The following is a 25,603-nucleotide window of genomic DNA, read 5'->3' as shown; positions in this document are numbered from 1 at the left end:
TCGATACATAATCCTTTTTAGACCGACTCTTACTTTATGGATTTTGAGAAAAATTGAAATCATCTTTGAATCGATTCATAACTCATATGGATCGGTTCATGTTTGAACTTCTAAAATTCCTCAAAACTGGGACTAAATTAGCTTCTTCCAATCGATACATAATTCATATGGATTGATTCATCCTGTCAAATTATGTTTCTCAAAACAAGGACTTATATGAATCGATTCATAGACTCTATGGATTGATTCTTACTGTCAGTTTAAAAAATTTTTTACAAATACTTTTATGTCGATACATAATCCTTTTTAAACCAACTCTTACTTTATGGATTTTGAGAAAAATTGAAATCATCTTCTTTGAATCGATTCATAACTCATATGGATCGGTTCATGTTTGAACTTCTAAAATTCCTCAAAACTGGGACTAAATCAGCTTATTCCAATCGATACATAATTCATATGGATTGATTCATCCTGTCAAATTATGTTTCTCAAAACAAGGACTTATATGAATCGATTCATAGACTCTATGGATTGATTCTTACTGTCAGTTTTCAACAAAAAATACACTTCACTCTCAAATACCCTTTTTTTTCAATCACTCATCTATCATCACATTACCTACACTTTTCTCATCAATTTTTCATTTCAAAATACACTTTTGCACTCATGCCCACAATATGTTTATTGAAATTCCTCAACCAAACATATTTTTGGTTTCTCATTACTCCTTGTATAGTATAGTCAAGAGGGACAACTTTGCATTGTCCAATGTCTTCTACACAAATTGAATATTGTCCATTCCGGGGGTTCCATTTTTGCCCATATAGCGAGGAAGGGAGTAAGGGTATTTCTCGTTTAGTGCACCATCTTAAATAACTACACCTTAGTATCGACGAACGAATAAGTACGATACAGAAAGCCCTTGAGAGTAATTGGAGTTTGTTTATGGCTTTGGAGGAGACTTTGAGGATGTTAAACAATGGATGTTTGGAATGTGTATGAGTTTTCATGTCATGAGTCGTTCTTGTCACATCGTGCATATTGTAAAACCATCTAGAAAGGACTTTGTTGCTATTGGTTCAAAGGAGGGAATGGTTTTGGATGCAAGGTTGTTAGATGAAGTCTTCCAAGTACCTATCTTCACTGTGAAAGTATTCCTCAAAGTTGTAGTATTGCATTCTCTCAGGCATTAAAAGATGCTCTTTATCATGATATTAATTATCTATGTTTTGTACACCCTTAGGTTCGGTTGTTGTTGCTTCCTTGTTGCACATTACATGTGTTCAAGCCTCTGACTAGGCAAGATCGTAGGTTTGGAAATAGGAAGTCCTTGCAACAACGTCATATCCTTGTTTGCTTGGCTAAGTGGAGAGAAACTAATGGTTTTGATGAATTGGTTGATGGTGTGTTAAGCGTGTCTGGACAAGTTGGTACAGGTAATGGTGGAGAGGATTTTAAGGAAAAAGACAAAAAGATGGGTCCTAACATTAAACAATGCCTTCGTAAGATTGTTGATGGACACGTCATAGCAACAGTGAAAGTGTTGGGGGTCATCCGGAGTAGTCCCATATAATGAAGATATTATGTAAATTTTGGGGGTCAAACACTCGTACAAGACACCTCCCTCTATGCCGACCACCATGTTTTCTGAAGCTCCCCTTGTGGTTGAAGGTGACACCGTTCTGAAATGTATTAAGTCGTTTCCTAAAGGGACATCTTGTGGTAGAGACAGTTTGCAAGCCCAACACCTATTAGATGCATTGTGTGGAAAAGGTTCAGCTGTGGCTAGAGATCTCTTATGTGTTATCACTTTGGTGGTTAACCTCTAACACCCCGTTACCCAAAGTAATTAAATAACAAATAATCATCAGAGTATTTCACCAAACGGGTATGCTACATTGCAATTTCAAAAATTCTTAAATAGAAAATAAAACTATTTAATTAAACCAGTTGATAAAATATGAAAACATAGCAGCGAAATAGTTTTCAATCCAACAACAGCCTACCGCATTAAGGGCCTTAGCATAAGTCAACAACATTGTTCAAGAGACAATAAAAGGCTCCACATCACAATTCCAAAATTTGATACATGGAAGGAAATAAACAATAAAATAAATAATAGTTCCCATCCCACGTATCAGAGCCCTAGACACAACATTGAGCCACCACCAACTACTCAGGATCACCTGCAAGTTACCCATAGGAAGGGCAACATTTTCAAGCAGAAGGGGTGAGATTCACAACAATAAATATAGATATTAAAATCTTCAATTGAATCTAACACCCTAATCAACAAACACATCATCTTGCAAACTTATATATATATGTATAATTCACAAGCAACAACAACATCATCAATACACCACCATCTCAATGAGTATATAAATACATATTCATCATCAACATCAATCATCAAGTAATAACTGCAATCGACAACCAAGACTCATGCAAATGACATGACAACACTGCTAAGACACCATCTTAGACTTCTCAATGGATGCATTATGCATGTGGTACCAAACAGGACCGAAGCCCTCACCGCTTTTAAATGGTTAAAGCATTCATCAGGACCGAAGCCCTCACCGCTGTTGAGCAACCAGTACTCCAGGACCGAAGCCCTCACCGCTGTATTATGCATATGCAATGGACCTACTTGTGTATATCTACATACAACTGACCATGCAATGCAACTCCATGTGACTCCACTTTAACAACATGTATGATCAATAATTAGCATACATTTCAATCATCATCAGTAATAATCAATTCAGCAATCCCATCAACCAAAATAATGCATAATTACATGAAACTATGCTCAACACATCAACATTAACTCACTACCATTCATGCACGAAGTTCAACATTCAGGTACTGTACAGCTCGCCTCGCGAGCACATCTGCTCGCCATGGCGAGTTCACAAAACTACTTGCTCGCCATGGCGAGTTCAAGGCGAACTCGAGGCGAGTGAAAATTAGATGCTCTCGGGAAAAATGCCATTTTCTCACTCAAATCCCAATTCTAAGTTCCCTAGTCATCTTTTTAACCTAAAACTTTCACCATTCATCATTAAAATCATCCAGGTACCTTAAACCATCCCCAAAACATCTTATAACAACTTTTCAAAAATCAAGTTTTGATATGGGCTACTCGCCATGGCGAGTTGGTCTGCTCGCGAGGCGAGCTATGAAGTTGCTCACTCGCCATGACGAGCACAGCTACTCGCGAGGCGAGCGATGAACTTCTGTACGGGCAGAAAACTGGTTTTTCCCAAAAATCCCATTTTTCTTCCAATCACTCCCCAAATTAGTTTATAGATATATAATTAAGTGTTCTATGCAACCAAAAACTAATTCTAACATCAAAATCATGCTTACAACTTCAAAATCATCATTTTATCATAAAACCCCAAAATCCCAATTCCTCACCAAAACCTGTTAAACTCAAAATCAGACTTTAATAGCTATAATACTGAAGTAAACCTCACCCTTACCTTAATTCAAAATGAAAAATGCACAGCAAAAAGGGTTCCTCTGGTTCTAAGTTGCTCTTCTCTCCTTCTTCTCCCAAAGTTGGTTTTTACGTGAAACTGGTTTTCTGACATCCATCCTTTTCTTAACTTCCCATTACTTAACTCCCTATATTTTCACTTAACTCCCCATTAATTTTAATAAGTATTAAATAACTCCCCAAACTCCAAAATAATTATTATTTCATACTCATTCTAATTATTATTAAATAAACCATATAATAAAATAATACACCACATAAATCACCAAATTTCACACACACACATATATATATATATATATATATATATATATATATATATATATATATACACTCCACATAATTCGAATTAATTAAATATAACAACTAGGGCGTTACAACTCTCCCCAATTTACAGAATTTCGTCCTCGAAATCTTACCTCAAGCGAACAACTCCGGATACGACTCTCGCATCTTACTCTCCAGCTCCCAAGTCAAACTTTCACCAGTCGCTCCACCCCAAACGACTCTCACAAGAGGTATCCCTTTACCCCTCAAGGACTTCACCTTTCTATCATCAATCCTCAATGGCATAGTCTCAACTGTCAGGTTGTCCCTAACCTGCACATCATCATCCCTCGGAATCACATGTGAAGGATCCGCAACATACTTCCGAAGCTGAGAAACATGAAACACATCGTGCAAGTTTGAAAGATGAGGTGGCAAACCAACTCTATATGCCACAGTTCCAACTCTCTCTGAAATCTGATACGGACCAATGAACTTAGGAGTCAACTTTCTCGACTTTAAAGCACGTCCAACACCCGTCAAAGGAGTGACTCTCAGGAAAAACATGATCACCCTCATGAAGCTTTCATCTTTTCTCTTTTCAACCTGACTTTCTCAGTAGTCTCATGAACCAAGTCCGGTCCCAACATAACACTCTCACCCGACTCAAACCAGCATAAAGGAGTCCTACACCTCCGACCATACAAGGCTTCGAACGGTGCCATACCAATACTCGAGTGATAGCTGTTGTTATAAGTGAACTCAATCAAAGGCAAGTGACTATTCCAAGCTCCACCTTGTTCAAGCACACACACCCTCAACAAATCTTCCAATGATTGAATTGTCCTCTCCGACTGACCATCTGTTTGAGGATGATAAGCCGAACTCAACCTCAACTTCGAACCCAAGGCGTCCTGTAAACTCTTCCAGAACCTAGAAGTGAACCTCGGATCTCTATCCGACACAATACTCGACGGAACACCATGAAGCTTCACCACACTGTGAATGTATAACTCTGCTAACTGCGCTACCGGATAACTGATATTGATAGGAATAAAGTGTGCCGACTTCGTCAACCGGTCGACAACGACCCAAATAGCGTCATGCCCTCTCGGAGTGTTCGGTAAACTCGTCACAAAATCCATAGAGATACTGTCCCACTTCCACTCCGGTACATCCAACGGTGTCAACAACCCTGCAGGCTTCTGATGCTCAACCTTGGACTTCTGACAAATCAAACAGGCATAAACAAACTGAGCAACATCTCTTTTCAAACTGGACCACCAAAACAGTTTCTTCAAATCATGGTACATTTTTGTAGCCCCCGGGTGAATACTCAACCTACTCTTGTGACTCTCCTCAAGAATCAACTTCTTCAAATCATCATTGTCAGGAATACAAACTCTTCCTCTGAACCTCAGCACACCCTGATCATCAACCTTAAAATCACTATCCTCAGTGTCATTACCTGAAGTCATCAAATCAACAAACTTCAAATCCACTTTCTGAGCTTCTCGGATACTGTTCAAGAAATCACTATCAATCTTCAGCATTCCCAACTGTATACTCTGAGATGACAATTCACAGACAAGACTCATGTCTCTGAACTGTTCTAACAATTCAAATTCTTTCACCTTCAAAGCAGACATGTGCAAAGTTTTCCTGCTCAAAGCATCAGCAACCACATTGGCCTTACCAGGATGGTAATTCAAGCCAAAATCATAATCCTTCAGTAACTCTAACCATCTCCTCTGCCTCATGTTCAGTTCCTTCTGGTCAAATAAATACTTCAAACTTTTATGATCACTGAACACCTCAAATCTGGAACCGTACAAATAATGTCTCCAAATTTTCAAAACAAAAACCACCGCAGCCAACTCCAGGTCATGTGTAGGATAATTCTTCTCATGAACACGCAATTGCCTAGAAGCATATGCTACCACCTTACCATCTTGCATCAGAACAACACCTAAGCCCAGCTTAGATGCATCACAGTACACAACAAATGGTTCTTCTGGTCTAGGTAGAATCAAAACAGGAGCAGTTGTCAATCTTCGCTTCAATTCATTGAAACTACTCTCACACTGAGCATCCCACACAAAAGATTTACCCTTACAGGTCAACTGTGTCAACGGAAGAGCCAATTTCGAAAACCCTTCTATGAACCTGCGGTAATAACCAGCCAAATCCAGAAAACTTCTGATCTCAGTTACCGACTTCGGAGTCTCCCATTGTGATACCGCATCAACCTTTGAAGGATCCACTGCAATACCACTATCAGAAATAATGTGACCCAGAAAGCTTACTTCACTTAACCAGAACTCACATTTTGACAACTTTGCATACAACCTCTTTTCCTTCAACACTTGCAATACTATTCTCAGATGCTCTGCATGCTCCTCTTCATTCTTGGAATAAATTAAGATATCATCAATAAACACCACAACAAACTTATCCAGAAAAGCATGGAAGATTCGGTTCATGTACTCCATAAACACACCAGGCGCGTTAGTAACACCGAAAGGCATCACTTTGTACTCGTAATGACCATAACGTGTCCTAAAGGCCGTCTTCTGCATATCCTCATCCTTCACCTTTATCTGATGATAACCAGACCTCAAATCAATCTTACTAAAAATTTTAGCACCAACCAACTAATCCATCAAGTCGTCAATTCTCGGAAGCGGATATCTGTTCTTTATCGTAACCTTGTTCAACTGACGGTAATCTATGCACAGTCTCATACTACCATCTTTCTTCTTGACCAACAACACCGGTGCTCCCCAAGGTGAAACACTGGGTCTTACAAATTTCATATCCAACAGGTCCTCCAACTGTTTCTTCAACTCAGCTAACTCAGAAGCTGACATACGGTATGGTGCCATCAACACCGGCTTAGTTCCTGGAACAAGGTCAATTGAAAATTCAACCTCCCTCTCTGGTGGCACATCAGGAAACACTTCTGGAAATTCATTCACTACAGGTAACCTGTCAATCACAGCTTGATTTTCTAACGACAATTGTGCCATTAGAGAATACATCAAAATTCCATCACGTTCAAACTGTTTCATCTGTTTTGTAGACAGAAGCTCAACTTCACCTTCTTCCTCAGCAGAAGAAAAATGCACCGTCTTACTATAGCAGTTGATATGAACTCGGTTATACTATAACCAATTCATTCCAAAGATCACATCCATACCCGTCAACGGCAGACAAACTAAATCAATCACAAAATCTCTACCAAACATAGATATAGGACACCGCAGACAAACAAGAGAAGTGGTTACTGAACCCTTAGCTGGAGTTTCAACAACCATTTCCCCTTTCATATCAGATACATCCAAACCCAACTTATAGGCACATTCAATAGCAATAAAACAATGAGTAGCACCAGTATCAATAATAGCAATTAAAGGAGTACTATTAAAGAAACAAGTACCTCTGATAAGTCGGTCCTCATTGGTAGTCTGCGTACCAGTTAAAGCAAATACCTTCCCACCGGTTCTAGCCTTTTTCGGCTCAGGACACTGTGAACTAATATGACCTTCCCCATTGCAGTTGTAGCAGACAATGTCCCCACGCTTGCATTCAGCTAGACTGTGACCCTTCTGACCACACCTGAAGCACTTCCTATCATCTTTACCACAAACATTACTCTTGTGGCCTTTCTCACCACACTTGTAGCAAACAATCTCAGCAGGAGCATCCCTCCTCTTGGGCCTCCTATCATCACTCATCTTCTGCTTTCCTTTGTCAGCAGGAGCACTGTAAGGCTTAAGACGATTCTGATGTCCCTTACCCCTCCTCTCACTCATTATCTTGTAATGAGCTTTGGTGTCCTCTTCATAGATTCTGCACCTTTTAACCAACTCAGAGAAGACTCTGATCTGCTGATACCCAATAGCTCTTTTGATGTCAGCCCTCAACCCATTCTCAAATTTGATGCACTTGGAGAACTCAGCTGTCTCTGCACTGTAATGAGGGTAGAATGTGGCAAGTTCCACAAACTTTGCAGCATACTTTGTGACAGACATGTCACCCTGTTTCAACTCCAGAAACTTAATCTCTTTCTTACCTCTGACATCCTCTGGAAAATACCTGCCCAGAAACTCCTTCCTGAACATGGCCCAGGTTACCACAGCATCATCCTGTTCCAACACAGGCAACAGACTCACCCACCAGTCATCAGCCTCCTCCGCTAACATGTGCGTCCCAAACCGCACCTTCTGTGTCTTAGAACACTGCATGACCCTGAATATCCTTTCAATCTCCTTCAGCCATTTCTGAGCACCATCAGGATCATACCTACCCTTGAATGTCGGTGGATGATTCCTCAAGAAAGTTTCTAGCATCCTGGTTCTATCATTACCAGTCTCAACCTTAGGTTGCTGTTGAACAGCTTGAGCTACAGCCTCAAGCGCAGCAACAAGGGCAGCATCACTACTTCCAGTCATCTCGAAGTTCTATACGAGAAACAACAACTCAGAACAACAACAAAAAGCAACATTAAAGTTGCCACTCTATCCTAGATGGCTCAACACGACTCTACTACTTGGCCGGACGGACCAACCTGCTCTGATACCAAATTGTAACACCCCGTTACCCAAAGTAATTAAATAACAAATAATCATCAGAGTATTTCACCAAACGGGAATGCTACATTGCAATTTCAAAAATTCTTAAATAGAAAATAAAACTATTTAATTAAACCAGTTGATAAAATATGAAAACATAGCAGCGGAATAGTTTTCAATCCAACAACAGCCTACGGCATTAAAGGCCTTAGCATAAGTCAACACCATTGTTCAAGAGACAATAAAAGGCTCCACATCACAATTCCAAAATTTGATACATGGAAGGAAATAAACAATAAAATAAATAATAGTTCCCATCCCACGTATCAGAGCCCTAGACACGACATTGAGCCACCACCAACTACTCAGAATCACCTGCAAGTTACCCATAGGAAGGGCAACATTTTCAAGCAGAAGGGGTGAGATTCACAACAATAAATATAGATATTAAAATCTTCAATTGAATCTAACACCCTAATCAACAAACACATCATCTTGCAAACTTATATATATGTATAATTCACAAGCAACAACAACATCATCAATACACCACCATCTCAATGAGTATATAAATACATATTCATCATCAACATCAATCATCAAGTAATAACCGCAATCGACAACCAAGACTCATGCAAATGACATGACAACACTGCTAAGACACCATCTTAGACTTCTCAATGGATGCATTATGCATGTGGTACCAAACAGGACCGAAGCCCTCACTGTAACACCCCGTTTTCCCAATATACAAATTTCTTAAACATTTATCAGAGTAAAAACCATAACGGAATATCACATAGAAACGTAATCCAAAAACAGTTAAATAATAATTTAACTTCCACATAATATCTTAACATAGCAGCGGAGTATTAGTTCAGAAATCATAAATTAACATCATAATCATTCCATTATTAACTTTGCATAAATGCTAAACAGTTGTCACGTAATCATATATCCAGTCATTATAAACAACATAACATAATCAATGAACACTTATCACGTAATCACATATCCACTCATCATCAACAAGACATCTTAATCATGACAATGTGACAATGCTCCTAGACTCCTTATATGCATGTGGTACCAATCGTCATCATAAGTATTAATATACTTTAATCGTGCGGAGGACAAAGCTCCTATAAAACGTGCGGAGGACAAAGCTCCTAATATTCGTGGTGAGGACAAAGCTCAATGATATGCTATGCATGGACACATATGAACAAAACAACGTAATCGACTTATCAACATGCATCCAATAATTTGGAGCTAAACTTCATCATATACTTATGCACTTAGTTAAACAACGGAAGCAGCATAAACAAGTCACATATCAAGATGATATCATTATATCAATAGCACATAAATTGCATTATTATCAACCTTCATATCTTGCATGATTATACAATACATTAGTTCATGTTCAATTAATATCAATATAACTTAACAACTCTACCGACTGCATTAAACTTTATCAATAGGTCGCAATACCAATTAGGGGTTCACTCTTGATCAACAAGTGCGACACAGATCGCATAAACACATAAACAAGTTCATCCTGGTTGTACTCGCGAGGCGAGAGCTCTTACTCGCCATGGCGAGTACCACTCAACTCCCAAACTAAGGTCGTTCTGGGTTCCCTCTGATCCTACATTCATTCCTAATCAATACTAGGTATGTTCAGGTACTCAAGGATATACAAGGTTCAACTAAGAAGGTCGAAACACGAAACATGACATGCTCTCTGCCTAAGCTCGCGAGGCGAGGAAAGGTTGCTCGCCATGGCGAGTTGGACCAAACAACTCGCGAGGCGAAGGGAAGGGGCTCGCGTGGCGAGCGATGAAGTTCATCACTCGCGAGGCGAGGATCATCACTCGCCGTGGCGAGCGATGAACAGAAGCACGGGCAGACTAGGGTTTTTCTCAAAAATCCATCACACAACATGGTTCAAAGCCTAATTTTGATTCCAGAATTCATCCTAAACATATTCTAAGGTTAAAGGACGGTTTCTACATCAATCTAAACAAGTTTTACCGTTTGATCATCAATTTTTAGGGTTTTAACCTAATTCCAAAACTTCTCTAAATCAATCCTAACTTTGTCAACTAATCATCAAAATTACAGTAATTAACATTATTGAATTATTAGTCTCACCCTTACCTTGAATGAAGAAAATCGCAGCACTCTACCTTGATTCCTCAAGACTTGGCTTTTCTCCCTTCTTCCAAAAGTTTTCACGTACAATGAGTTTCTAAAATATTAGGTCTTCTCCTATTTATATCTTTTTCTAATTACTTATCTTATCTCACTTTCTCCCCCAAAACTATCTAAAATATCAAAACAGCCCTCAACTAAATATTTTATATTATTTTCAAATCTTTATTTTATTTAACAATAAAATAATTCCCATATCATAATCAAATCCTTCAATACTCATAACTTAACACGTCATCGATCAAATCATCAAAACATACCAAAATCATGCATATACTATATAATTATCATATAATGACCTAAACTCGATTAAATAAACGATTAAACGAAAGTGGGCGTTACACTCACCGCTTTTAAATGGTTAAAGCATTCATCAGGACCGAAGCCCTCACCGCTGTTGAGCAACCAGTACTCCAGGACCGAAGCCCTCACCGCTGTATTATGCATATGCAATGGACCTACTTGTGTATATCTACATACAACTGACCATGCAATGCAACTCCATGTGACTCCACTTTAACAACATGTATGATCAATAATTAGCATACATTTCAATCATCATCAGTAATAATCAATTCAGCAATCCCATCAACCAAAATAATGCATAATTACATGAAACTATGCTCAACACATCAACATTAACTCACTACCATTCATGCACGAAGTTCAACATTCAGGTACTGTACAGCTCGCCTCGCGAGCACATCTGCTCGCCATGGCGAGTTCACAAAACTACTTGCTCGCCATGGCGAGTTCAAGGCGAACTCGAGGCGAGTGAAAATTAGATGCTCTCGGGAAAAATGCCATTTTCTCACTCAAATCTCAATTCTAAGTTCCCTAGTCATCTTTTTAACCTAAAACTTTCACCATTCATCATTAAAATCATCCAGGTACCTTAAACCATCCCCAAAACATCTTATAACAACTTTTCAAAAATCAAGTTTTGATATGGGCTACTCGCCATGGCGAGCACAGCTACTCGCGAGGCGAGCGATGAACTTCTGTACGGGCAGAAAACTGGTTTTTCCCAAAAATCCCATTTTTCTTCCAATCACTTCCCAAATTAGTTTATAGATATATAATTAAGTGTTCTATGCAACCAAAAACTAATTCTAACATCAAAATCATGCTTACAACTTCAAAATCATCATTTTATCATAAAACCCCAAAATCCCAATTCCTCACCAAAACCTGTTAAACTCAAAATCAGACTTTAATAGCTATAATACTGAAGTAAACTTCACCCTTACCTTAATTCAGAATGAAAAATGCACAGCAAAAAGGGTTCCTCTGGTTCTAAGTTGCTCTTCTCTCCTTCTTCTCCCAAAGTTGGTTTTTACGTGAAACTGGTTTTCTGACATCCATCCTTTTCTTAACTTCCCATTACTTAACTCCCTATATTTTCAATTAACTCCCCATTAATTTTAATAAGTATTAAATAACTCCCCAAACTCCAAAATAATTATTATTTCATACTCATTCTAATTATTATTAAATAAACCATATAATAAAATAATACACCACATAAATCACCAAACTTCACACACACACATATATATATATATATATATATATATATATATATATATATATATATATATAAATATATGCATATACTCCACATAAATCACCAAACATCATATATAAATATATATATATATATATATATATATATATATATACACACACACACACACACACACACACACTCCACATAATTCAAATTAATTAAATATAACAACTAGGGCGTTACATAACCTACGGTTAGGGGGAAGATGTCCCTTAAGTTTGGAAGAGTTTATAGCTTATTCACCTTTGACACCATTGTTAAAGCTTGATGGTGGTATATGTCCTATTGTAGTTGGTACTATTTGGAGGCGTCTAATATCCAAAGTTGCTATGAAAGGATTTGCTAAATATATGGCTAAATATCTCAATGACTTTTAGTTTGGTGTTGGGGTTTCAGGTGGGGCGGAGGCCATTTTGCACAGTGTCAACAGGGTGTTAAACCTGCGACATGGAGATTAGAGATGGTTCCTTGACTATGCTTATAGTAGATTTTTTGAATGTTTTCAACTTGGTAGGCAGGTCGACACTGCTACGTGAGGTGAGATTGAGATGCCTATCTATTTCTTTAAGGGTTTAGTTTCATTATGGACAGGCAGCGAGGTTATACCTTGGTGATGGACATATTCTGTTTGCTATTGGAGTACAATAAGGTGGTCTGTTAAGGCCGCTCCTTTTTGATCTTGTGTTACACCCTCTTATTCATCAAAGTAGAGATAGTTGCAAGCTTCTTCTTCATGCTTAGTATATTTATGATGGGACTCTTGTAGGGGATTCAGTGAAGGTGGCTAAAGCTCTGGACATCATTCAGGTTGTTGGGCCAGGATTGGGCCTGGAATTGAATATTCGTAAAACCGAGATCTTTTGGCCTTCATGTGACGTAATAAGCATCACTGGGGGGTTGTTCCCTACGGATATTGGGAGGCCAACGTTGGGGGTGAAATTTCTCGAAGGGGCTGTTAGCCGAGACAAAGGTTTTATTTAGGGGTTGGCCATGAAGAGAGTTTCCAGGGCTACTGACTTGATGCATCTTCTTCCTCGGTTACGACATCCTCAGAGTGAGCTTCTTCTACTTCGATCGTGCATGGGTATTTCCAGACTTTTCTTTGGCTTAATGACGTGCCAACCGAATCACATGGAGGAGGCTGCTAAGTTGTTTGATAAAGAGCTGCGTGGAGCGGTTGAGGACATTGTGGTTGGTGGAGGTCCTTTCTTTGGGGACCTTCAATGGACATTGGTTTCTTTACCTATTAGGTTTGGAGGGCTGGGATTTTACTCAACAGTAGATGTTTCCTCTTATGCTTTTATGGCTTCTAGAGCGCAGCTACAAGATCATATTTTGAGAGACAATGGGATATATGGTATGGACTCGAATTTTGAAAATGCTTTGGATGGTCTTCGTGGTACGATTTCAGATTTTGATGTTAGTAGTTTTACTAGCAAAGACATCGCCCCTCCTAAAGCATAACATGTTTTGGTGAGTGCTCTTTTTAGTAAAAGTGTTCAAGATATGGAAGTTAAGTTTGACATGACAACGAGATAGGAGGCAATATTAGAATGTTTGCAAGCATCACATGCTCAGGATTTTCTTCTAGCTATCCCGATTGATGGGTTAGGTCAGGATATGTCACAGTGGAGTACCGTACTATCCTTAAATATCGCATTATGATTCCACTATTTCCTATTGATGAGGTGTGCCCTGTTTGTCGTAAGGCGTGTCTGGATACTTTTGGGGAGCATGCCGTTCATTTTAAGGAGCTTCCCGACTTTAAGTACAAACATGACTTTGTTAGGGATGTACTTTTTGATATATTTAGACGGGCAGGAGCATTAGTGAAGTAGGAGGCGTCTGTCAACTTCCTGACTGACCCACTAGATAGAAGATCAACACTCAGGCCTGCATATGTTATGGTCTACTGACGGGTAGGAAGAAAACATGCATGTGTAGACTTGACTGGGGTTTCACCACTTGTGGGATTATGCGTCGTGCCTTTTACGGTGGGACAAGCAGCCCTAAAAGCTGCATCAAGCAAAATGGCCAAACATGAGAAAGCGTGCTCTGACAATCAACATGCTTTTATACCATTTGCTTTTGACAATTTTGATTTCCTAGCACCAGAGGTTGTTGGCCTTCTACATAAAGTTCAAAAGGTCATGCATAGCAATGTCATGTCTCATAGGTCCATGAATGTTGTGTTTACAAGGATTAGTTTTGCCATCCGTAAAAGCTTGGCGGCGCAGCTTTTTTGCCGCTTGCCTTCTATTCAAGTGTAAATAATGGTTTATATGATTGTTATATATTTAAAAACATGTTAATTTGATAATTGGGTGTTAAATCTAGACAATGAGATAAAGTTCAATTTAGGGGTTGTAAATTTTGTAAATTGGGTTGAAGATACTTAGGTAATTTCTAGAAAAACCACATGGATTTTCCTCCCAACTTTGGATTTGAATTTGTGGATTTTCATCAAAAATTGTTGCAACGGATTCGGCCGAAGCAGTAGGAAATGGAGGATCGCCGAACGGTTTGGGAACTTTATCGTGGCTGAAAATCAAGGGAAGAAGAAACTTCATCATCGTTACAAAAGGATTAGATTCTTAATTGGTTTTATTTTGATTGTACTTTTTCTTCTTGTAAACAACTATTGGCAAAATCCATCCTAATTAATTCAATTTTGGTATTGGGAGAAGACGTACTCATATCGAAAACGATTGGGGAACTACCTTAATCTATGTATTCATCTTCTTCCTACTATCTCTCTAATTTTGCATTGTTATAATTTGTGGAGAAAATTCTCTACAAACATAAAAAAAAAATTCAAGATTTTGTTAAGTCACAAAATTCATATTTTGAGATTTGAACAACTAAAAATTTAGGGCTTGTTTGATTAAGTTTTCTTTTTTAGTTTTTGAAAACTATTTTCTAAATCGATTTTACAAAACTGTTTTTAAGATGAAAGTTAAAGAAAATTATGTTTAGCAAATCTATTTTTAAAAACAGTTGTAAAAAACTTGTTTGATAAGTTTATTTTCAATTTTTTTTGAAGGAAAGTTTATTTTCATTTATAATTTTAAAATAAAATTGTAAGATGAAGTTGTAAGTAAATATGCTTAAAAATCCTAATTCATTGAATTAATAACTCGTTAATTCATAGAAAACATTAAAATTTAGGCTAAAGTACACTTCCCCCGTAACTTTCAAAAACTTGCAATTTTGGCCTCTTAAGTACTAAAATTACAATTTTAGCCTCCTAAGATTTAGCCCCTTTGCATCTTTGGTCCTTTTGGTCAATTTTGACCGGTTAATGCGTGGCACGCCACGTGTGTAATTATTAAATTAAAAAAAACCATAAAATCATTTTTAAGTTAAATAAATGAAAAATTAAATTAAAAAAAAAAATCAGAAAAATTTTTAAAAAAATCAAATCTTAATCTTCATCTTTATTTCTTATCATTCTAAATCCAATCCAGATTCAGCATAAAAAATCCAAATAATCATTTTCTAAATTAAATAAATTAGAAAAGAAATTGGAAAATTAAAAAAATCACAAAATTTGAAAGAAAAGAAAAAATAGAAAAGGAAGCTAACTACTATCTGAGAAGGATCTCACCGAAGAAAGGCACACCCTTATGCATTCTAATGCTTCAGCTTTCAAGTGGTAATTGCTAAATCCCATTTTATTCTAATTTTTTCCTTTCTGTGTAAGTTAAAAATTGTTGTACTCTTAGTGATGAGTTTGAAGAACTTCAGAACATGATAAGGAGGAAGCTAGCAAGTGTATGAATTTTGTACTTGTGGTCTCTATATGACTTCTCCACTCTGTTGAATTCTGCATGCTTATCAAACGGTGTTCCATTCATGCAGGTATACTAATAGGCAATTGCAAGCGTCACCTGCAGTAGTAATTAACTTCTCTGATCAACAAAGAGAACAAAAAACAAATAATGAGAACCATAACTCATATAGTCCAATACCAAGTATGCAAAAAGAATCTGGATTGGATTTGGAATGATAAGATGAAATGAAGATCAAGATTTGAATATATTTTTAATTTATTTTTCTACTTTTTTAATTTAATTTTTAATTTAAAAATGATTTTATGGTTTTTTTAATTTAATAATTACACACATGTCGTGCCACGTAGGCATTGACCGGTCAAAATTGACCAAAAGGACCAAAGATGCAAAGAAGCTAAATCTTAGGGGACTAAAATTATAGTTTTTGTACTTAGGGGGTCAAAATTGCAAATTTTTTAAAGTTAGGGGGGAAAAATGCACTTTAGCCTAAAATTTAGTAATTAGATCATTAAATATTGTAATAATCATGTACTGATTAAATCATTAAACCCAATAATTTTTATAGCTTGCGTTGAATCCGACTAAACTTGAAATGATTTAGTTATGTAATCAATTTATAATTTCAAACTAAATGTTAATTTAGTTTAGGAGTTTTAAGCGTTGTTTTTGTATGTTCTAGATATTTTGTAAAATATGGTTGCTGTGCGGTGGGTACTTCAATAAAGTATCTTTGAAAAAGTTTCAGGTATTCTATCAGCCTAAGAAATATCTGCATTTACCTCTTTGATAGTTACCTCATTTCGTTATTACTAGGAAACAATGCGGAAAAGGAGACCATGGTCTTAGATAGTTACCTCATTAACAAATGTAGAAGAGTGTTTCTCATCATTCTGAACAAGGTTGATCTGTTGAATAGCTGACTACAAAATAAATGGAACCTGCTCGTTATTAATTGGTCTAACAATTTCATCCATCAGATTTTGCAAGGCAAAGGGAAATGTAGTGCTAGACTTAGATAGTTGCACTTGTTTTTGTGAAAAATCATTATCAAGTTGAGCTTGTTGTGGGGCAAGTTATGTTTCTATGCTCACAGCTTAAGGCTTTAGGGTTGTTGAAACAAAATGGGTTTCGTACAATGCCTCTAGAACATATATGAGAGCAAGACCATAGAATAATTGGATATGCTAATATGTGTTCAAGTGTGCAGGACCATAGATTAAAATTTATCAAGTTATGAACATATATGAGAGTATCTGAAGCACAAGAGAAGGTAAAGACTTAGTAGAAGATTTGAAGAAAGGTTAACCAAAAGTTCCTGAGTTGAAGAGTTGGATAAGGAATGATGTCCTCCCTAGTAAAGTTGCCACTGATCCGGTTGGCCCAAAGAGGATGGTTGAGCTACTTGGATATCCCGCCTGTTGAGGTTGATCCACTGATCTGACCGTCACCAGCCTAATTCAGTTGAGCTGTGGAGAAGTGATGACATCGGTAAGGTTGATAGTCGTCCCCAGGTAACACAAAGAAAGGTTGTGTACCTGCACACGCTCCTATGCCAAAGTAAGTGAGCGGTTCAAGGTGAGAGGTCACAAGTTAAGGGTGAGAAGTGTCATACCTGACCTAAAGCTAAGGATTGGGTGTAAATAGAGGATATGTGGGGCTTGGCAGGAAAACATTATCTTGACAATCGTATCTATTGGTAAAGACGTGGGTAAACCTTGGCCATGCGGAGTCGCCTTTAACCTGTGTGGGCGTGGTCAACCCTTGGACCTTTTATGTAACCCTCGGCCCGCACCGTAATCTAGTGGATTTATGGACGAAATTGGCATGTGCACCAAATCATAGGAGGTAATAAAGTAGTAAGTTTATCATTTCCATAGGGATTGTCGTTCAACTTAGCAATGAGCACATCTTATTTAGAAAGTAAGTAGAAAAGAGATTAAAAGGGGGTTGCATGATTTATTTGCCCTACTCAATGTAAGATTAGGTTTGTGATTCAGATATTTAACGGTGATTAGGGAATCTTTGAATCCCCCTTCCATGTTTGTTGGAAATAAATTAGTAAAACAACAGTTATCTAGTGTCGACTGATGATTTATGAAACTAGTTTCTAAACTCCATTAACCCTTATGACAACATGTGCTCCAAGTTAACCTACTTAAAGTTGCGGCGTTCCCAAAAGGAAGAATTAGAAAACCCTAGGTTTCATACTTAAATTTCATTAACAATAATTAAGAAATAACTAATTAGTACTTCCAAGAACAGAGAAAGAATATTGGGTTTTCAATCCTACTAATAAACTACGGATCAATTTTTAAATTATCGATACAGATTCTCAATTGAAAAAACATTAAGAACATGCAAGTACAAATTAAATCTGACACAAGAAATTGATAACTGAATGAAAATTTTATTAATGGAATCCAACAAATAAGAAGGAGTTCATCTTGGAACCCTGATCAAAGAGGTTTAGTTGCATGGCAACATACATCATTAACAAACAATTAAAAAAATACCGTAGAGAGAACAAGAGGAGGATAGAGATCCTCTGCCTTGGAACTCTGATGCTTGGCCCTTGGCTTAAACCGGTAGCTTTCTGAATCATTAAAAGTGTGTGCAATGGTCTCTATTTATAGCATATGATTACTTAGTGTTTAAGAGAAGAAAATTGGGCTTTATCCACCGACCTAGCTTTAAAAACAAGCAGAGAGCAATTTTTGCCTGTAGGAATGCGTAGGTACGCATGAGAGGCGCATGTACGCATGGGACAGTATCCAAGGTTGTCCCATGCAAAAGGACACATGGCATGTGCGCATGTTCATAAGAGGCATCCCCCTCCTGTGTGAGTTCTTGTGTTTTTATCCTGTTTTTATCGTTCTTCCGTCTGGAAATTCCTAGGAACTTGAAATGAATTTTCTTCATCTTTTATTATCTTCGAAAACCTTCTAAGAAACATTGGTATTCAAAATTAATATCCTTGATCCTTCACATGATGTCTTGATTGGTCGATTTGCATGATTCCTCATTATAAAACACCAATGGAGTTGCATTATTTAGGATAAAAGTTAACTACAACGAATTGGGTGAAAAAAAATACAATATATTCCTCAAACCGTTGACAACTCCTCTAACTCTCATCTTATTTCTCTTCAAATGCAAAGAAAAGTACTAAAAACATAGCAAAAAATATCATATGATGATTCGTCATCACAACCCCCAAAATAAAATGTTGCTTGTCCTCAATCAACACAATAGCAATAAGTTAGGATTTACATGAATTTAAAGAATATAAACATACATTTTTGGAGATTTGGCTCAGATTGTCACTCTTTCCACCAACAGGTTTAACTAGCTTACCACTTCCATGCAAGCAGAACAGACTAAGAGAAGATACTCTTACTTTAAACGACATATAATTCCAAGATACACGTATGTACCTGCCAAAGCCAGTACTCCAGTTGCCATGTGATTGTACCTGGCTATGATGTTTGATGGTCGAATTTAGACAAGTGTGCCAAATCGTTTACCAAGTTATAAAGTGTAAGTAGAGTATTGTATCCACATGGATTTTCGTTCCAACTAAGAAATTCACACTACTTATTTGGGTACAATTAAAATAAATACAATGATAAAAGGTAAAGGGTAAATGGGTTTTGCAAATTAATTTGTTAGCATCAAAACAAGATTTACCTGTTTTGATTGCAGAATGATAGTGGCGGTTAGGATTATATAAATCCCCTATATTCATTTGTTGGAATTACTTAACATTCAGGTCTTATTCAACTTTTAGCGTTTTCTATCTAAGTGATGAGTTCATCGGGTTTTACTACTTAATAGCTGTCAAGTTGCACCTGCTAATCACACAGGTATGTACGTGTGGGGTCTTACTCTCTCAAAGGTATGGGTTCATTTCCCTCCACCTTCCAATTGCAACCTTTCACTGGAGTTTCTACAAGTTATAGTGTTTAGAATTTTCAGTCCTTTAGGGAGACGCACTTACGTGCGTAGAGGTACATTTAGGTTCTTACTTTCTCAGAAGTATTTAAAACAATAACAGATATTAGGGTTCATAAATTCTTAGTGTCCTATAGGTACCCTCATTTATTGAATCTTAGAAGGACATCAACACACTCTCCCTCTCTATAGTTCTACAAACGGGCAACCCTATCTCGTCTACCTTACCAGGGATGAAAGAAAATCGAAGTTACTAGGCTGATTTAAATCATGAAGGCACAGTCTTTCACTAATTACCGTATTTGTTATCTTAGTTACTTCTTGATTAAGGCAGGAATGCACCAATATTAGTGTACTTGCAGTGAGTGCAATAGTAGAATCTAGGGTTTAGACTATTTATGAGATGCCTTGAGAATGCTCTCAAGAGGTGTATTTATAGCCCTCTATGGGCTTGTTTTCTCATGACTTAATCCCTAGGCAAGTTGGACCTTGGGTCTTTTTACTCAGCTGTCATTGGTTCTAGAAGATAGTTGAGGCGACGCCTCTGGAAGGGCGCGCCTAGGCTTCATGAGCCTTTATGGAGGGCGTGTAAGCCTTTCTAGAGGGTATTCGAGCCCTTAGGAATATATTGATGGTCCATATGAAGACTACAAGATTAAACACTTTTTCTTCAAGATTAAACACTTTTTCTTAGAATCACTTTGTCTTTGAGTGTGTAGATTCTCTAGGGTGCTAATAGGGATTGTAGTTTGGTTCTCTCAAGAAGATTGATTGGGCTTAATCAATGCTTCAAAGGAATTGAATAATCTCATTCCACCTCTAAAGGGCTTAGGGGTCTTTCTAACCGTTCTTGAGATCGACGGGGGTTTAGTTACCGGACATAGCATTGAAGACTCGAGTGAAAAGATCGAAGGACTGCACGAGTAATTCAAAGATCCGAAGATTCTAAGATCACCAAATTCAAGGAGTACTTGAAGTTTGGGGGAGCTTTGTTTTACATAAGAGTTGAAGAATTAGGGCTTTAATTTGAAGGAACTCTTGTAAATATTGTAATCAACTTTTCATACATAGTGGATGACCTTGATGATCTTTAACAACACTTGATTATTTGATTAATTGATTAGTGAATTGCTAGTTTTGATCTAAGTAGTGCTTTCTCAAAAGAATAATCTAAATCCATTTGATTTAGGTTAAAACTATTTTACTTGGATGAATTAATTGCAAAATCAATTCAATTAATCAAATTCATGTGTATTGTGATTTCAATTGCTAATTAAGTTTATTGTCATATAGGTTTGGTTTAAAATTGTATATTGTTTTGTATCTTGTTTACGGATTGTTAATAGTTGATTGTATCAAAATATTTGTATCGTGAATCTCTCAATTCTAAGATAAAATCTTATTCCACATATATTTGATATTTGTTAATTCATTGTTTGTGATTGTTCAAGCAAATTTCAAATAGTCGATTTCAATAAAATTCGTTTTTATAAAATCTCCATTAAAGTTTTCAAAAGTGCCATTCACCCCCCCCCCCCTCCTCTAGCTTGGTATTCAACTAGCCATATAGACCAAAACCACAGCCCCTCCCCCCCCCCCCCCCCCCAAGCACGAATCTGTAAGGTCGATCGATCGTATATGATGCTTTCAGAGTGTTTTACATGCTTCTAGAAGCTTCTTGAGGCGACGCCTTTAAGAGGACGTTCCTAAGGCCGTTTTTTGCTCTTCTGGAGGGTGTTTGAGCCCCTTTAATTGTACATTTATGGTCAAACTGCCTTTGGCGTCAAATATTATTTATTGGCGGCATAATTTTATTTGAAGTTAGGCGGGTTTATTAGGTTTGGGAGCCCCCTCTGAGGGTTTGTTGTAGATTCCCAAGCCCCCTCCGAGGGTTGATTTTAGATTCTAGAGCCCTGGTTGTAGATTCCAGAGCCCCCTCGGAGATTTGGTTTAGTCGTCGCTTTGCTTTTGGTCGGCAATAATTAGAACGAGTGCAAACAACAAATGTTTCGAGAAAGTAGGGTGCCTCCTTAAAAACCTGCAAAACAAATCTCAAAGGTCGGGAAAGGTTAGAATAACTCTGTGTTGCATCTTCAAGCTCTTAATGGCGGGATCGTTGCTTCAACATTTCATTATGGTGTGTTGTTTGGTGAGTTCTTCCTTTTGTTTAATCTCGCCCTTGGTGGGTTTGTTTGCCTCCCAAACTTTATTTATACTCAATCTTATTTAATGAGAACTAATTACTCGTTTTCTTCTTTTATTAACTCGCCCATATATTCTACTTCCCTTCCTATTCTTTTCATTCTCTTACTTGATTTGAAATAACCTTCTTACTTGATTATCTTGTGCTTTTAATTATTTTCTTTCTTCTATTAGATTGTAACTAACTTGCCCAGTTAGTTCATTTTATTTTATACTCCTTCTTTTTCTCCTACTAACTTGAATTTTAACTTGCTTGGTATTTTATTTTATCTGTCTTTACTTCCTCCTATGAAGTTAGAACTAAGTCTTCTGCTCAATTTTATTCTTCCACATGGGTCTGGCGCTATTAAGCCATTATTTATGTTTTTACTAATCAACTAGTTCAATTCACAAAGCAAATGGTACACGAAAGGAGTTCCCAGGAAAGAGAGGTGAGTCACTTGGACCTCTTAGATACCAAGACTTTCCTTGTCAGAATCCCTCATATGTGACCTTTTAACAATACTACACTTTAGTAAAAATATATTGAGCAAATCAAATATATTGGGCAAAAAAATTTCTTCAAATCAAATAGTAAAAATACATTGTCTCAAAATATATTGAGCACAAAATTTTCTTTAAATTAAAAGTGTAAAAATGAACAAAATTTTCATCGATTTACTTTTTACGCATATCCAAATTAAATATAACCAACGAAAAATATATAAGAATCACATGAATGTTTTGCTTGCACAAAGTTACATGGACCAGGTTGAATCAGATTCCAATTAATATATCATGTTATCAATCATGCAAAACAAACATAAGACCATTTAATAACCTAAAAAAAATCAAGTAATTGATTCAAGTGGAAAAATGATAACACAATGACGTGATTAGATTTTAAGAATCGCTACCATCTTAGTAAAAACCTTGCGAATCAATTTAACTAACACATATTTTTAAGATAAACAAGATTGAAATTGTTTCTTTTTCAAAACAAGATTAAAATAGGAGCAATGATATATGAACAACCATTGGTGACAACTTCCATGACAACTTCAATTTTCTCTATTTCTATTGGTCAAAAATAATAGAGAGAGAAAAATGAAGAGAGAGAATAAAAACATAATGTAAGTATGAGAAAGAAAGTTGTCAAAAAATTGTTGCAAAATGAATGTACAAATATAATTTCTCTTAAAATAAACATGCATTGGCGATCAAATCATTAGTCCACATATTAACAGTTAGCAGAAGTGCTATATAGCACGAGACGAAAGCTAACGACCGTAAATAGTGAAAACCATGCTTTATGGTACGAGAACAAACCCATGCACGACAACTTGCGAATGAATTGCTTCCCTTGGATTTTTATCTTTCATTTAATTAATTCATTTCTCTCTCCCCATGTTTTGCTATCCTGCGCATGATTTTCACTATTTACGGTCGTTAGCTTTCGTCTCGTGCTATATAGCACTTCTGTTAATATAAAGATACATAGGGTATGAGCATGGAGATCCCAATAAGCGAGGGATAAGAGTATGTATTTCGACTGAAGGCAAAGAATTAAAAATATAGAACCTGATATTCCTTTGAAAAAGAATAGCTTCAAGAAAGTATGTTATCGTATAGATATTGAGACATTATGATGGTTTGGCCTTCGTCCGCCGTTGTCTTTTCGAGATCGCCGTGATGATGGTTTGGTCTTTGCCGGCCATCATCTTTCGAGATCACTATAAGGTTTATGTTCTCTAAATCGCGATTACGATACGGAGGTGTGGCCTAGGTTAGTTTTATCGAGGTTGACTGTACTTGCAGTGAGTACAATAGTAGAATCTAGGGTTTAGACTGTTTATGAGATGCCTTGATAATGCTCTTAAGAGGTGTATTTATAGCCCTCTATGGTCTTGTTTTCTCGTGACTTAAGCCTTAAGTAAGCTGGGTCTTAAGTCTTATTACTAAGCTCTAGATGCTTCTAGAAGCTAGTTGAGGTGGCGCCTCTTGAAGGGCGTGCCAAGACTTCAGGAGCCTTTCTGGAGGGCACCTAAGCCTTTCCCGAGGGTACTCTAGCCCTTAGGAATATATTGATGGTCCAATTAGGTATGTCGCATTCCAAGTATCGTTATCTCAGGGTGGTTCGCTTATGAGGAGAGAAATCTTACGCACGACAGTAAATTTAAATAGGATTCGATAAATAACTGAATATTGACTTTAAATTGAATAAAATATCCAACAACTAGAATAGAGGTTTTTCTTAGAACCCTAGCCCCTAAAAATATTTAGTTACTCATGATAACTAAAGACAAATTACAAAAGACATAAAACATACCCTATAGACTTGGAGTGAGGAGAGAAACTCCTCCCTAGAAGCTCCTAGTGGTTGCCTTCCTCTTGAACCGCTTCGTTCTGAATGAGAAATTATTAATAAGAGGAGTTGTATTTATTGGGATAGTTTCCACCTGAAGTTTGGCTTAAAAATCGGGCTTTTCCACTAAAAGACAGCAAAAATCAGTTCTAGCTCGATTTTCCCATGCTCGAGGCGTACGTTGGACGTACAAAAGCATTTTTTGCATGCTCGGGGCGCACAAATACATTTTTCTGCATGTTCGGTGTAACACCCAACGACCCCGACTTTTATTTATTAATTTAAAAGTATATTCACCCTAAATGCATGTGGTACCAATCTACTCACCAATTTTGTATGTTAGAGTTATGTTACTGAGCTTAAGCTCAAACCAATTTTTCTAACATCCATCTATATGATGCATGAAGAAAGATTTACCAATAAATATATTCAAAGCATATCATTGATGTGCGGATTAGTATTCAAAGCATATCATTGATGTGCGGATTAGGCAAGTGTACCAAATTGTTTACCAAGTAATAAAATGATAAGTAGAGTATCGTATCCGCAGGGATTGTCGTTTCGTCCAAACAACTTGCGTTACTTATTTTTGTAAGTTGACGATATAAAAGATAAGGGTTATAAAGGTTGCAATTTTTATCTGTTTGCAGCAGAGCAAGTTTACCTGTTTTGGTATCTGAAAAGTAAGCAGCGGTTAGGATTCTTCGAATCCCCCCTATTTATATTGTTGGATAATAAGTAACAGTAATGACGCGTTTATTTATCTTAGGTAGACTATACAAGTGATGAGGCCATTGGGACGTTACTAACCTAATTGGTTTATCCCTCTGATGGCTAACTACACCTGCTGATCGCATGGTGATTCTTACATGCGGGGTCTTGTTAATTCAAAGGTAATTGAAACATAAACTTAAATTGGCGTTCCAATTTTTCCCAAGGCAATGAAGGTCAATGTTCCAATAAGTCAGTCCATCTATGAAGCTTAGGACACTCATAGCACTCCCTCTCTACGCTCTTAGTAGTTATACAAATAGGTAGCCCTAATCTACGTTTACCTTAATAAGGGTTTCAAAAGAATGGTTCGATAAAGGTTTATTTCCCGGAGACGATTGTTTCCCTAAATACTAACCAGTTATATCCTAGGTTCAGCAAAGTTTCTACTTAGTCTTAGTA

Source organism: Medicago truncatula, chromosome 8 (assembly GCF_003473485.1).
Source record: "Medicago truncatula cultivar Jemalong A17 chromosome 8, MtrunA17r5.0-ANR, whole genome shotgun sequence".
NCBI lineage: Eukaryota > Viridiplantae > Streptophyta > Magnoliopsida > Fabales > Fabaceae > Medicago > Medicago truncatula.
This window is presented reverse-complemented; position numbering follows the sequence as displayed.